The sequence below is a fragment of the Morone saxatilis genome, unplaced genomic scaffold (genome assembly GCF_004916995.1).
Source record: "Morone saxatilis isolate NCDOM2014 unplaced genomic scaffold, NCSU_SB_2.0 Contig4, whole genome shotgun sequence".
In the NCBI taxonomy this organism is placed as follows: Eukaryota; Metazoa; Chordata; class Actinopteri; family Moronidae; genus Morone; species Morone saxatilis.
In genome coordinates this window covers 1,468,813-1,478,786 of record NW_023339984.1, presented here as the reverse complement: position 1 = coordinate 1,478,786, position 9,974 = coordinate 1,468,813, and the positions used below count along the sequence as shown (strand labels likewise).

At 39.2% G+C, this 9,974-nt stretch overlaps 1 protein-coding gene across 2 annotated transcripts in view; it reads left to right on the top strand.

The window, feature by feature from the left end:
• mllt3 (MLLT3 super elongation complex subunit) overlaps window positions 1-9,974 on the top strand; it is a gene marked incomplete in the record, with an annotated part of 50,460 nt that overhangs the window by 12,924 nt on the left and 27,562 nt on the right.

The following is a 9,974-nucleotide window of genomic DNA, read 5'->3' as shown; positions in this document are numbered from 1 at the left end:
CTGAATCCAGTGGTACCAAGCATTCCTTAGAGTTTTTGAGATACAGCAATTTCTGTATCATTCTATATTAAGTCAAAAAGGTCTTCACACAATTATTCTGTATTGTAAGTCAAGAATATGTGTGTATCAAACCTTCTGAAGATCTGAAATTCCTAACATTATAGAGGGGTTTTCCTGGAAAATACAAAATGCCACCCCTAGACATTAACGACAAAAAAAGGATTTTAACAAAAACTTTCGCTGTAGTCTCAGACTTTGACCGATTTTGAAAAATAAAAACCAGACAAGGCAGATAAAATAAAAGTAGGAACATTATCACAGAGGTAATAAAACAATAAAAAAAGCTACATTAATGAAGGTCAGTCAGGAGCTGGGAGTATTTCACTTGCTGATACAGGATCTGCAGAAATGCTACTTTAGGATGTCAAGAGTTGAGTTAGAAGCCACAGAACGCACGTGAAAAAGAACCACACTGATCCAGCAGCTGGAACTTTGTCTACAATTGACACAAGTTCAAGACAGCCGTTTGCTGAATTGGTGTGCACTTTAGGGACTAAACGGCAGGTCGTATGTGCAGCGTTTTTTGGCTAAGAATACCAAATAAGTTTGTGTGCAAAGGGTCCTGAGACACAACCCTCCCCCCCAATGTCTGGCAGGAATCAAAGAGCTGCAGGAATTTGCCAGTAATTGTTTTACGATTCCTCAGAAATCATACCTACTTGTATAGGTGAACACAAAGAAAGCAAGAGCCATGAAAGCTGCAGGCTGGCTGCTGCTGCTGGCATGAAAGGACAGGGAAAGGGGGGTGGGAGGTGCAGATAGACGGGGCAGCCACCACCAAATAACAGGAACTGAGCTGTAAATGCCGGCTTTCCCTCGGTTCAGTCAATGAAAGGAGGTTGCAGGAAGTGGTTTATTGAAGCATGGTTTATATGGGCTGTCTGTTGGCAGCTCTTTCACTCCTTTCTCACTCGCCCCTGCCATAAAACATTTGTCTTTTATTTACAGCACCTCCGCACACCAAAGCTGGAAGATTTGAGTCAGGAATCACTAAAGGAGCTGTGGTCTCCCCCTTTTCATCAATGAAATAAATGGAGCCAAAAGGTGAAATTATTTACCACAAGTAACCTCAGTCCTTACTGCACTATTTTGTTACAGTGGTTTCGTTCAATCTATCAGTCAGTCAACAGAAAATAAATCAAAATTCATTTATCAAGCAAAACAACAAATATTCTGTACTTCCAGCTTCTCAAATGAGAGCATATGCTGCTTTTCTCTGTTTTACATAATTCAGTCTTTGGGTTTGTACCGTTGGTCAAGGAGTTTAAGAATTTATTTTTTAGTATTTTATTGATTCATGGAAAAAAAGCAGATCAATCGATAATAAACAATCCAGCCCTAACTAAAAAGAGTGCTGCAGGAATGAGTCCTAAAACCCAAGAATTAGTTAGCATTTTAGCACTTTTTCTTGAAGTCAATGGGGTTTTTTAAAGGGTTTTTTTAACAGGTTTTTGGTTAGATGCCTGAAATAAGGTCTATGGTTAACACAAGCGTAAGAGACATTTTGTTTTATGACATGAAATACGTCAAAAATACAAAACGCTTTTTGGGACAAGGGAAAGGAACAAATAAGTTATCACTTAAGCACCATGTTTTTATTTTTTCTCCAAAAGATCAGCTTACTTTTCATCTCTAACATTTGCATCTGTTGAATTAAGTGATTCCTCTGACCTCTAAGCTATACCATTGTGCACTGTGGATGTTTTGTTTGTGGCAGAGGCAGTTGTCAATGTTTCGTAGCTTTGAAATGGTGCTGGTCATAGCTCTGTTAGCATGAATCCCACATTTTCGGTTTGGCTCAATTTTTGATTTGACAGAGCACCTTCAGAGCCACAGAACACACTGTAGAACTTCACAGGCTGAGCAGTACCGCTCATGACTACTAAACTGATCTTCATGCATACCATCAGTGGAATGTCATTTTAACTCCTAACATATCAGGAGACATAAACGTCATAAATGATCAGAACATGTAGAACTTCTGTCAACAGACGTGTGTCTTTGTAATGCATCAGGTTTTTGTCTGTTTGACCATTATCTGCCTGGTTTGGCTGAACTACACTTACTGTGCTTCTAGTGTATGAACAGGAGAAAAGATTCATCTGTTGGGAGCAGCTTTGCACAAGTCAACTACATTGCACAAAAGTGGTGGAGTTGTTTTTTATTTTGCTGCTATAGACCTTTTTGACAGCAGCCATTTTGACATAGTAAGGTAAACACAGTCCTGTACATTTACTGTAGGTCTGTTTGACCCTAATGGAACCTTAAATAGCTTAATTAATCACCTGTGTTTCCCCTACTATTTCCTGTCAAAATGGCTGCTGTCAAAAAGGTCCACTGGCAATAAGTTTGGCTGTACTTTGTATGTGTACAATATGTAATATGTATTTTCCTTGAATTTTCCGTTTAGGTATTGTAGGCGTTGCTCTTAGTCTGTTCAGCCATCGTGACTTTTTCTGGTCATGCTACAAAATAGAAATGTTAAAACTTGTAGTGCTTAAATCAAAGTAGGTGGTTAATGTTTGCACCCGACCATAGGGTAGAATTGGGGGGGAGGGGGGGGAGGGGGGGGCAAATTCTGCCCATTGAGTTTTACAAGCTTTTAAGTATCCAAGCAGCATTTCACCCAGCAAGGTCAGGCCAGCCAAGTCTTCCCAATTCAGTTTTTCCAGACCAACGTAAAAGCTTTTATCAACAGATAGTATGCTAAGACCATCATGGAGAGTGGCAAAATTTATATTTAAACATGTATTGAAATAAAAATGCCACCGATTATTTAAGTGTCTTCATTTTAGTAGCTTTGCTTAATAATGACTGCCTCAGTCCATCAGCTGATCATTTATCTGTATATTTAACCTTTAGCTCTACAGCAAGATATCATGAACAGCACTGGCCAGACTGTTAAACCAAATGTAGTTTAGTATGGATAATCATGGTGGTAAGTGGACGATTCCAGATCCTGACCTTTTATCAAGTGCCAATGTCAGTACTGCCTCTCGACCAACATTCTAGTATCTTACCTAATGGCTGGATTTAGAAGTTTCCTGTGGGTATTTGTTGTTCCCAGAGGATAAATACTACTACTACTTTTTTCATTTAATGAATTGAATTAAGTCTATCAAATTTCAGAAAATAGTTTAAAATGCCTGTTAAAATTTCCTAAACCCCAAGGTGCAACATGGTCACGTTTTTGCTGGCCAACAGTCCAAACGCATGAATGGGTACCGTTTATGGCTTTTACTTTTGCACCATCCTCAGGCCAAAATATCTCCTTTGCACGCAGAATATCTCATAATCTACTGGAAGTTTGCCATGAAAATTTCCTGAACTTCCTAAAGAGATGACCCCTTTTGATTTTAATAGTGCCCTAACCTTTCCATTCACAAGGATCTAAGAATAGTTAATTAAATCAACAGTGTGTAGATTGAGCACAGCTGTACGTTGATAGCCTCCCCACACCAGCATGTCTGTGCATGTGAGGTCTGAGGCAGCCTCGCACCACTGCTGCATCAATATTTAGGAGTTTAAAGCTGCAGTAGGTAACTTTTATAAAAATAACTTTTTTTGGCATATTTTCAAGATTTTTACTATATCTTAATACACTAATATACTAATATATTTTATCTAATTATTGCCTACCTATACAATTAAGGGCTGCCTAATTTATGGGCCTAGCTCTAGTGGTTACCAGTCAGTCAGAAACTAAGGGCCTGTCCACACAAATACGCGGCCTCACCCAATACGATGTCGTTTTGAAAAAAATCACCGTCCAGACGACTCCGGGCTATCCGGCGTTTTCGGATTTTTCAACTCTGGGACCCATTCTCAAAAAATACCGCTTTCACACCCCGAAAACGCCATATCCGCCTGGACGCGAAGCCGATACGATAAAGTATTTATCCGGATTCGAAAAAAACGTATTCGTGTGGACGGCCCCTAAGGTGGAACTCACATTGTGTGATGTGGGAGGTGGGCTGCCAAAAGGAACAAATAAGGAAAGTGTCAGGACTGCAGAGATAAAGGCGAGTTTGGTTGTTTGCCACACAGGATGGTTACAGAGGCTTCCAAGCAGGGTTGGGCTGTATGATGACGCCTACCGTTAACCATTATTTAGGGTTTTGGTAATGGATAGGGGCTGCAGAAACGTTTTTTGCCACATCAAAAAGGCCAAAAAAGTCAGCTTAAGTGTATGCTATTTTAAGAATATTTCCAGCACTTTATGTCACTGCAGATGGCCTATTTTTTTGGCACTAACCATACAAAGTCCTTTTCCCTACGCTTAAGCCCAACTGTGTTATGTTATGTTATACTGCAGATCAGCTGTTTATCTGATCTAATACACTGGGTATTTTAAAGTTGGGCATATGTGGTGTATAAGGCACAGACTATCCCTTTAACAAAGGCTAATGTGGAAATCATGTTGCAAATCAATTTTTATAACATTCTTGCATCATTTTGATTTTGTCTGGTATCTAATTGCGCAGGACACATATATATCGGCAGATATCAGTTTATCACAGATGTATTGCATTGGTGAGTATGTTGGCCAACAAATTACAAGAAAAACGCTGCGACATGACATGTGTATTACCAGTTTGTGTCCCTTGAGTAGCTTTAATGTTGTTACATTCATTTTATTCCACACTGTCTGACAGCGTCACTCATTGAAGGCATGATGTTTACACTGAGTTAAATATTAAAACCCAGCATGCTGGCTGCACCCTCCAGTTAAACAGAAATATAGACGCCTCATTCAGTCAACTCATTTGGTATCGTAAGAAATTTTGAGATCTCTGCTAGAAATAAAGGTCTGTGAGTTTAAACAGTGTTTCTCTTTAATGAATGGCCCATACAGTGAGCAGCTGCATGTTTTAACCTGGCTTTAGTATTGAAATTGCTGGATTAGCCAAAACAGACATTGCTGTTCCTTCTTATTTATATATATATATATCACTATTCCAATATAGGTTCACATACCAAGATATAGGGCTTTAATTTCCTACGCTTACTTCCAAGCAGCATCAGTATGGCAATTTCTGTCTGCTCTGAGTATGTATGGCCAAAGCAAGAAGGATGTCAGCACAAGACTGATTTGGAGGATTTGGGTAGCTGGTAGTCAGTGTCAGATGGGTGCTAGATTGGTGCTGGTTGGCCACCAGTGCTCACGGGACAACTGGAGGGTTCCCAGGTTGAGCTCTGTCATTTCTAATTGCACAGTTACTTGTTGTAAGCAGTGTGACTCTGAAAGACCCCTTGAAGATGCAGTATCAAACGTCACACATAATGGTTCTCAGGGGAGGCACGGGAGTCTGGTGGCAGCACCTCGCCCCACTCTGTGTTGTTTGTCTGGGATCAGGAGCATCCCCATGATTTTGACCCCAACCCCCACCCCTCACTTCAATCCTCCAAGTTCTTCTTTCCATCTGTGTTTGGTCCCCTGAGGTGGGTGTGCCTTCACACCTTGGTGGTTTTAGTCTACAATGTGCATATGGTGTTTCTCTGTTTCTGTTTTGACAAGCATGCTTCTGTCTGTGTTTTTCCATGCTTTATTTGCTGCTGGTGCTGCCGGTTTGTTATTTCAAAATAGATACTTCACATGTGAGAAGTGAGCAGTGTTTGCAGTTAGTTTTTTTCACCTGTTGGGCCACTGATCTTGTGAGTTGGTTTACAACACTAACTTGTATTTTTCTTGCCTTCTGGTCTTTAATCTTCGCAGATTAATCTTGACCCCCTTTAACCTAGGGTCGTCTTGTTAGCTGATTAGTGTGGGGTCGTTTGGCTCAGCAGGACTGTGGAGAAGACTATAGTGTGAGGTTGTGCTCAGTAGGGGGTGTAAAGGAACACAAAATTCACAGTTCCGGAAAACAAAAAATGTAGAAAAGTAACAGCAGCTCATTAGTTCTGTAAAAATAAACACAAATGTCAGTATGCTCCATCGTAAGAGTCTGACCTGTTGATACTTCCTGAACCACAGCAGCTTGCACTTGTTATACAGAGCAGCATGTAAATTAAATGCACACCTGAAGGCACAAGTATTGTGGCATATCCACAGTAATATAGCGTTAGTAATGACTTTGGTGCGATTCACATCTGAAGTGAGAGGCTGCTAGTCTGCTTGTGTCTCAGTCGCCTGATTCGAGGCACATTCGAGTGACGTCATCGTAACAGAGAAACTTTCCATTTAGCGATGAATGTGAAAACTCTTTCTGGTGTCAAACTCTGCACGGACAGCATTTAAACAGCACGCTGTAGCAACAGGAAGAAACACAGATTTTTAAGTTAACACCAGGTCATTTGATCTATTGTTCACCATATAAGTATTGATTACTGAATGAAATGCAATGCTTAAAATGCTCCTCTGGTAGCAGAGCTCAAATGATTTGATTTGGCAGGAAAGAGTAGGTGTGTAACAGTCCTCTAAGTGCTATTTACAGACTTCCAGTTAGAACCCAACCCATAAAAGGTTTGCAGCGGTATACCATGATATGAAAATTGGCGATTATCATGTTACCATATTGAAATCTACTAATCTACTAATATTTTGTGACATATTTCTTCAATACTTAATATCTATATATCAATATTTCTTCTTTAATTTATTTAAGGTTCATTGGAACTGCTAATAATGTGATACCGTACACTGAAATCGTGATATTTTCTGAGATTTCATACTGTTGCAGCCTCTTCTAAAAATGACTTACTGGTTGATCAGTTTTGATAGAATTTGGTTATTAAAACTCGCGCCCAAGATAAGTGAGGAATGTTACAGTTGAAATACAAACTGTGTTCCCTGCTTGATACAAATAGCTGTTCTTTTTCTATTTCTCGACACCGCACATGTGGACACCTGCCACCAAAAACGCCGGGCATTTCCTGCACAACCGATGCTGAGATGAATGGCTGCATTAGGGAGAAGAGGGTAAATCAGCGAGCGGAAGGAGCTCATATACGAGCCACAAGCCTCACTAAAGAATTTCTTATTTGCCAGTCTTGTCTTTTGTTTTACGGTCAGGTCTGCAGTCTAGCCTGGCCTCATTACAAAGCAGTCTGCGTAGAAAGGGCAAATACGTAGTGACTGGCATTGTTCTGTGATTGGCATCTGGGTTTAAACCAAGGCCATGTTAATAAACGACACAGCCCTGTTCCTCTTTGAAAGCTTCTGCGACCACTGGCAAGTTTTCTGTTCAGGTCAGTGGTTACTTTGTGCATCTCTGCCACTCAGACGCTCCTTCAGATAATATTAACCTTTTTAACCTGAACTACTGAACCCCAGCCAAGATGCTGAGCTGACTTCACAGTAGCTGGGTTTATCTTGTGTATTCATGTAGCCTCAGGGTTTTACTCCCATTTTAAACATAACGTGACCTGTTACTTGAAATCTGCAGAGGAACAGATTATTTTTTTAACCGATTAATAAAAGGTAGGTCAGGAAAGTGTTGCAGCTAGAACATGAGGAATTTGTCTACTGAATCTCATCTCAAGATTAATTTAGTTTCATATCTAATATTTTTTACAGATTAACCAAACTCATGAAATGTATTGCTTCTACCCCTTTATTTAAAATGATCACAATCCATCTTTACTGTCTTACTTAATTATGATCCAGTATTTGTATTGTATTTTTTTTTTTATTAAATTTTTTATATAAGAATAGACCACCTTTATTAAGTGTTATTAAACTTACTTTGGTACTTCAGCTTTATAAGGCCCATACTGAGCAAAGCATATTGAGAACAATTTCCTTTTTATGAATACGTAGCAATTTGGAGGTTGTTGAGGGAAAACTCTAAATTATTAGCCTAGTAGTTGTCATGATCATGCTACTAATATGCATACTTTACACATTTTTTTCACATGCATAAAATACAAAAATGTAACAATTGGTGAAATAGCATATAACCGTACTTTACATTAGATAGATACTTTATTTATCCCGAGGGAAACAACAACCTACTGGAACCACAGAGACAGCAGATCACTTTCCAAAAATGGCTTTAAAAACAAACTGGTGTCTTGGAGACTTTGTTGTTCATGATCAGCACCTTGTTCTACTACAGGGTGTCCGCAGGGGCTAAAAAAGTCTAAAATACAATCATCTTAATTTTAATCTTAAATATGATTTTGACCGTTCTTAAAAATGTATTTGATAAACGAAGTTAACTTACCTGCATAAAGTTGCACTTTATGACCAATACCTTTTCTTTCTTTCATATTCCTCTGACTTTTTTTGCTAGTATGAACATGAAATGGGTCTCAAATTGCATTCAGAATGGTCTCAAAAAGTTCTTGGAAAATCTAAAATTGAAACCTGCAGAAACCCTAATTTTTATGTTATAAGATATATGTCTCTCTGCATTTGGCCAACGAGTAATGTCGGAAATGTCAGCACAGAAATATCAAACATACTGTTCCATTGAGGTCATTTAGAAGCATTATCTCTATCAGTCCTCACAAGATTATCTTTTAACAGTAAACTGTCCAACTCAGTACCGTACTCTGATAACCAAATTTAAGGAAGTCTTATCACTTATATTTATCTATGTGCATTTTTGTTTTAATAGGAATATCTACTTACTGTAGTCTACTGTTATCAGATTAATTAATTCTCATTTATTGATATCAGCATTGGCCTCAGTAACCCAGTATAGGTCGGGCTCTAATTGTGAGATGTGTATGTTCACTGTAGCTGCACTGAAAATATCTCAGCATGACATCACGTCTACCCAGTTATCCTTGCAAATAAGAAAAATATACTGACACATGTACAGAGTTTATTTGCTCGAGTGTGAATTTTTTCTTTCCATTTTGGGCGGGCTCATCTCCTCCTCCACCTTGGTTTATGTAAAGGTGCACCGGTGAATGGACTCTTTTAGCTGGGTGTAATTGAACCTGACCCACATGCACAATTAACTCTAACCCATAATATTTGCTCAGTGGTATTGGGTTTTGGATGGCCTGGCCCCAGCGGTGAGGTCGACCTCGGCATAGTCAGCCGAGCCATCAATCACCGCTGCTCCCTGAAGGGGCGGGTCTCTAAAAAGAAACAAGAGGCACAGTGGTGATTTGATGTGTGCCAAAGTGTGGTCGGCGCTGAGGATGACTCAAGGTATTTCCAAGGTCCCCTGAAAGCCAAGCTGTCAGTTGTGTGCTTAGGAACCCGTAATGTTTTTCCTTTGAGTTTTCTTTTATAATCTGTGTTGGTTCTCCAGCAGTCTGCTGTGTCCACTTTAAGACCGGGTGTGGGACCAAAACTTCTCAATACCTGTGAAATAGTTTGACACCAGAGACTTGGTCAGATTCTTTTTAATTTTATACGGTTATGAACTTTTTGATGTTTACAATCTAATAATGATGATGATAATAAGACTATAATAGTATGATTTAGTATTATAATGTTATGGTGCAATATTATGTTTTGGGGTTGGGGTTTTTTTGTTTGTTTTTTTTGATTGATTTGCATGAACATAGAAGAAGGCACGGGTCCAGTTAATAATGCATATAAAAGATTCAGATGAAGGAATGCAATCGAAGACTGAAAGTCATTTTCTCCACAGAGCAAATGGAGTTGATAAGATGTTGATAAGAAGGGCAATGTTAGGATGGTTCCTCAGGAGCCAGACCTTTAGGAATAATTCTAAGGTACAAAAAGATTAAAAGAGAAATCAGATTCCGGGTCCAGAATTTCTGATACTAAATGATCCACTCCTTTCCCAAAAGGCTCAGCATATACCAAGAACAAACTATGAAAATGGTCTGCTTACTTACCGGTAATTTGGATTTCTGGTTTCTGATCTGATTTTTCCAGCAGAAATTAATCAGTTGAAAAAAAGTCTATTGCCAGTGTCAGTATTTAACTGAGTTGTTTTCCGTGGTTATGATTTGTATTGGTCAAGGCAGACGGCCACCCACCTAGA